At 38.9% G+C, this 6,000-nt stretch overlaps 1 pseudogene; it reads left to right on the forward strand.

Moving 5' to 3' along the window:
• Window positions 1-1,919: 1,919 nt before the first annotated feature.
• Window positions 1,920-3,062, forward strand: LOC100675344 (putative olfactory receptor 8G3; annotated as a pseudogene).
• The last annotated feature ends 2,938 nt before the right edge of the window (window positions 3,063-6,000 follow it).

Consider the following 6,000-nt stretch of genomic DNA (forward strand, 5'->3'; position numbering starts at 1 on the left):
TCCCATATGTATGTCAGATTTATCTGTACTATTAGGAAACCATCATCCACATCTATATTGAAAATCCAGGCACAACATGAACAAGTCACTTAAGTCTTTCCAATTTCATTTTTTTAAACTATAAAATGGGAATAATAAGTTCATATCACATAGGGTTGCTGGGGAAAATATATCAAATAGTATTTATGAAGTGCATGGACAGTTTTAATCACATGGTTAAAAAAAAAAAAAAGGAAACCATTGCCATCCTTCCAGTCTATTTCGACTCATAGCAAACCTACAGGACAAAGTTAAACTGCACTATAGGGTTCCCAAGGCTGTAAATCTTTACTGATGCAGACTGGAATATCTGCAACTGATGGGTTGGAACTGCCAACCTTTGGGTCATCAGCTCATTTCTTAAGCACTGCACCACCAGGACTCCTTAATCACATGATAAGTACTAAATAAATAGTAATACCACCCTCACTTTCATTCTTTCAACACCGTTTTCCTTGTTTTTGATACACCATCAATCTTTAATGATATATTTTGGATCTCTCTCTTTTGAACATAGAACAGTCATCACGATATCCCATGCCAGGACTCATCAACTTCCTTCAAAACTCATGTCTTGGAGATACACACATTCTTTCTGCTTTGGTCTTTAATGCCATCGGGTGAGTGATAAAAGATCCGATTTGAAGGTGAGTGCAACATGCGCTAAAACGACATGCCTAAGACATGCAAAGACAGCATGCTCTAAATACCAAGTAAAATTTCCATTCTGTTGCCACGGTCCTCCAGAACAAAAGCCCCAAGGGTCATGGAACACGTCAGGTTATACAAGAATATGTAGCACATGGTGTCCTGAGAATGAATGGGTTTTACCTTCTCCTCATTAGAAAACTCACTTCCTTCCTGGATGTGGAGCTCAATTTGAGTGTTACACTTAATGTTAACCATTCAGTTAGTTACTTTCCAGAGCCACTGTTTCAGTACTTTTGAACTCTTGCCAGTAATCAAGGTACTCTCTAAGGGGAAACCAGCCTACATCTGTGGTCAGTATATTATTTTTGTAGTTTACATTAATATATTCCTCACATAAATTGCATTGAATGGTTTCTCTGATATGACAAAGAGATAAAAACAAGATGGCAGACATGAGTAGCTAAAAGAAGAAACAGAAGATGAAGTGGAGAAGGACCCACGTATAGACAGACAGGCCTTCTGTCATATATGATCATTTGTTGTAACACGCCTACCTACCTGCAAATTTTTAACCACAATGAGACTTAGTTACCTAATATATAAAATAATTATACTAATAATTGTTGTGGCATTCCTAGACAGTAAACGTGCCTTAAAAGAAAGTCCTGCTCATCTATGTCCAAAAATTAACCACTGAAAATTTTGTGGAGAACAGTTCTACTCTTACACATGTGGGGTTGCCATGAGTCCGAATCAGCTTAATGGCAACCAGTATACTGGTAGTATATGTTTTACAGAAGAATTGAGAGGATTGCAAATAAGACATGCAAGGTACTTTGTTGTTGTCATTTCAGTTAGGTGCCATTGAGTCAGTTTTCAACTCATATTGATGCTGCATGACAGAGTAGAACTACCCTGTAGGGTTTTCTAGGCTGTAATCTTTACAGAAGCAGATTGGTAGATCTTTCTTCCACAGAGCCACTTAGATGAGTTTGAACCTTCTAGTTAGCAGCTGAGTGCTTCACCATTGCACCACTGAGTCTCAGAACACTCACTATTCTAAGTTATCAGGACAGTTCTTTGGATGTTCAGAGGCTGGTTAATACTGACTCACTGTTAGAGCACAGAAACAAAAAAATATGTACAACTCCATCTGATGTGTATTTGCATGACCCATAATACTGAGATCCCAGAATCCTTAACTTTTAACATACAACAGAGACCGGGGGAAAGAGCTCGAGGTACCTGAATGGTAAGACTTGTACCTGGTTTACACTGCATAAATTTACACCTACCTCTAATTTCTTCTTCTCTTCCTCTATAGTATTCCCATAGGAAAATGGCAGCAGGAAATCACTCCACAGTGACTGAGTTCATCCTTGCTGGGCTAACAGAAAAGTCAGAACTCCAGCTACCCCTCTTTCTTTTCTTCCTAGGAGTCTATATTATCACAGTGGTGGGGAATCTGGGCATGATCACACTGATTGGGCTCAGTTCTCACCTGCATATCCCCATGTACTATTTCCTCAGCAGTTTGTCCTTCATTATCTCTGCTATTCCACTGTCATTACCCCCAAAATGCTGGTGAACTTTGCGACAGAGAAGAACACCATCTCCTACCCTGAATGCATGACTCAGCTCTACTTCTTCATTTTTTTTTTATTATATCAGAATGTCATATGTTGGCTGTGATGGCATACGATTGCTATGTTGCTGTCTGTAATGCATTGCTTTACAATGTCACCATGTCTTGTCAAGTCTGCTCCTGGTGGTAGTTGAAGTATATATGATGGGCGTGACTGGTGTCACAGTCCACACAGGTTATATGCTAAGAGTGGTTTTCTGCAAGGCTAAAATAATCAACCATTACTTTTGTGATCTTTTTCCACTAATGGAGCTTTCCTGCTCCAGCACTTACATCAATGAAGTGGTGCTTTTGTGTCTCAGTGCATTTAATATTCTTGCACCAACCTTGGTCATCCTTGGCTCCTATGTCTCCATCATTGCCAGCATCCTGCAAATCCGCTCCACTGAAGGCAGGTCCAAAGCCTTCAGCACATGCAGCTCCCACATCTCAGCTGCCACAATCTTCTATGGTTCTGCAGCCTTCACGTACCTTTAGCCATCAAGTGTCAGCTCCATGGACCAAGGCAAATTGTCTTCTGTGCTTTACACCATTATCATGCCAATGCTGAACTCCCTGATCTACAGCCTGAGGAATAAGGATGTCAAAAGTGCTCTAAAAAAATCATTGAGAAAAGACTATTTTGCATTAACAAAGATTTATAATTCTTGGAGAAGATCCAGTAAAGAAGGAGTCCAGAGATAGCAACATATATACACAAGTAGTGAGATTATTTCCAACACTCTAATATTTGGAAAAAGATCCCAAGGACAAGACTGGATTCATAGTGCCACGTGGAGGACAGTCACATGGAGGGCAGTGTCAATTCTAGGAAGTCCCAGAGGTCACCTGTAGTAATCCATATTGCCTCCTATCATTTTTTTTTTTAAAATTTCAAAGACCTTCATGTGGGGAGATTATAAATTATATAAATGTCATTTGGAACTTTGTTCGATAAGATCTATCAGAATTCATAGAATGATCCTTTTGGTCTGTGTCCTCTGATCTTAACGTACTTTTGTGTATTGAATCTCTTTTGAAAAAAAATGATCTCTAAAATAAATAATTTTTAACCACTTGAAATCTACAAAATTCAATCCCTTCTAGTTACTAAGTGCAGAGAAGTGTATTAAGGAATGCGGAGGCAGATGATGGATTTTGTTGTTGTTGTTAGGTGCTGTCAAGTTGGTTCCGATTCATGGTGGCCCTATGTACAACAGAATTAAACACTGCCTGGTCCTGTGGCATCCTACCAATCGTTGTTATGCTTGAGTCCATTTTTGTAGCCACTCTTCCAATCCATCTTGTTGGGGGTCTTCCTCTTTTTCACTGGTGATGGTTGATAACACATAATTCCTGCCCACAAGATGACAACTCTGTAGTGCAAGACACTGATAGACTAATTATAGCCAAATATATTAAGTGTATTATTACTTATTTCTTTATGCTACATTCTTTTCTTCACAGTTTTAGCATTGTGCTACTACCCCCTTTCCTTGAGAATCCTATATTCATTTTCCCCATATCTAAAAGATTTTTGTTTTCACCCACATTATGGAATCACAGATGTAGAAGTGACATTTTTGACCATGCACTGAAATCATACAGATCACTTGTTCACATGCAAATTTAAAAACTGGAAAATTATTTTTGACTAATTACATGTACCCCTCCTCCCCAAAGACTCAGTATTTATTCTGAAAAAAGAAAAAAACGGGGGGACAGAATTATTTCATAGACAATAATTCTCTGGCCCTGAAATAAAATTTGAGAATCTCCCTCCTTACCTGGGGTTATGGATTGAACTGTGCCCCCTCAAAAAGATGTGTCAACTTAGCTAGGTCATGGTTCCCAGTATTGTGTGATTGTTCACCGTTTTGTCATCTGATATGATTTTCCTATGAGCTATAAATCCTACCTCTGTGATGTTAATGAAGCAGAATTAGAGGCAGTTATATTAATGAGGCAGGACTCAATCTACAAGCTTAGGTTGTGTCTTGAGTCGATCTCTTTTGAGATATAAATAGAGAAGACAGCAGAGAGATATGGAGAATTCATCACCACCAACCATGAATAACAGGAAGGGGAGCACATCTTTGGACCCAGAGTATTTGTGCTGAGAAGCTCCTAAACTAGGGGAAGGTTGATGACAAGGACCTTCCTCCAGAGCTGACAGAGAGAGAAAGCCTTCCCCTGAAGCTGACACCCTGAATTTGGACTTCTCGCCTGCTAGACTGTGAGAGAATAAATTCCTCTCGTTAAAGCCATCCACTCGTGGTATTTCCGTAGCAGGACTAGACAGCTAAGACACCTAGTAAAGAGGAAGTTTAAAATAGAAAACGTGACTCAGACGATAGTTTGGGAAGACTTCCAAACAATAAATTCCCCACTCTTCCCCTTTCCCAAATAAGCTCCCATTGGTGCTTTTTAGAACAACAACCACAAAACTCTTATTAGTCCTCCTCAGAGGCAATAAACAACAATAACAAAATAAACAGTTGCCTTGGAGTCCTTTCTACTGAGAACTCTCAGAAGCTCTTCGTGGCACCAGGTCCTGCCAGCTCCTCCTGCCAGTTGCTGAACTCCCACAACTTCTCTTGCCCATGGTAGCAGCACCTGGATGCATTTCCCCATCTTTCCCTAGAATGCTTCTTTAGACTTTTACAGACCAGATATTTCACTTTACTTTCAGGACCATTTCTAGATTAGAACTCCTGGTGTTTTTGTTTTAATGCTTCTGAGATTCTAAGCCTCCAAAACAGTTGTATTAAGGAGACAAGCATGGACATCTCCAAATAACATCATGCTTTTGATTGTTCATCTGTATAAAGCTGTACCTAGAGGCAGAGCACAGGGCTACAGGGGCTTTTTTGACCGAGCGTGAGCATTTACACCTGGTTAAAATGTATTTTTAAATTCATCTGACTGGTCTGACATGCATTGCTTGCTTTGTCATTAGCAAATAGTTAACATTAATACCCCAATGTGATATCACCCTTCACCTCCCACATGAAATCACAAGTTGTAATGAGAGAGGTGACGATATTTTCCTCTTTGGAAACTGGCAGCAACTTCTTACTTGGCTATCTACGCACTAATTAGTCCTTATCTCCACATCTCATGTTTTAATCCTACAAAAAAATGTGTTTGTGTCTTCATCTGTATATGTATATATATATACATGTTTGTGATCCTTATATTTGTATATATTTATGTGTAACATAAATGTGTATGTATCTGTATTATACACATAAATGTATATTGCTTGGACATGTTTTACAAGGACTATGTATAATTTTTATTTTATTACTCCATATATTGAAAAAATGACATCCAGTGAGAATTTTTTTTTTCCACACTAAAGGGTGATAGGTTAAATTAATTGTCTATAAGAATTGTATGTGTTTCAGAGATTTTTTAAAATATATTTCCAGTGTAATGTATTACTTAATATGGCCCTTGTAGCCATGGTCTTTGTGACTCACACACATTGACTGAGTCAGACTATGCAAATAAAAACCAAACCATTGCCGTCGAGTCGATTCCAACTCATAGCGACCCTATAGGACAGAGTAGAACTGCCCCTACAGAGTTTCATGCAAGTGAGGTATACAAAATCTGTGATGGCTGGGTTTAAGTGTCAACTTGGCTAGGCCATGAATCCCAATATTGTATGGCTGTCCTCC

This window comes from Loxodonta africana, chromosome 15 (assembly GCF_030014295.1).
Source record: "Loxodonta africana isolate mLoxAfr1 chromosome 15, mLoxAfr1.hap2, whole genome shotgun sequence".
Lineage (NCBI taxonomy): Eukaryota > Metazoa > Chordata > Mammalia > Proboscidea > Elephantidae > Loxodonta > Loxodonta africana.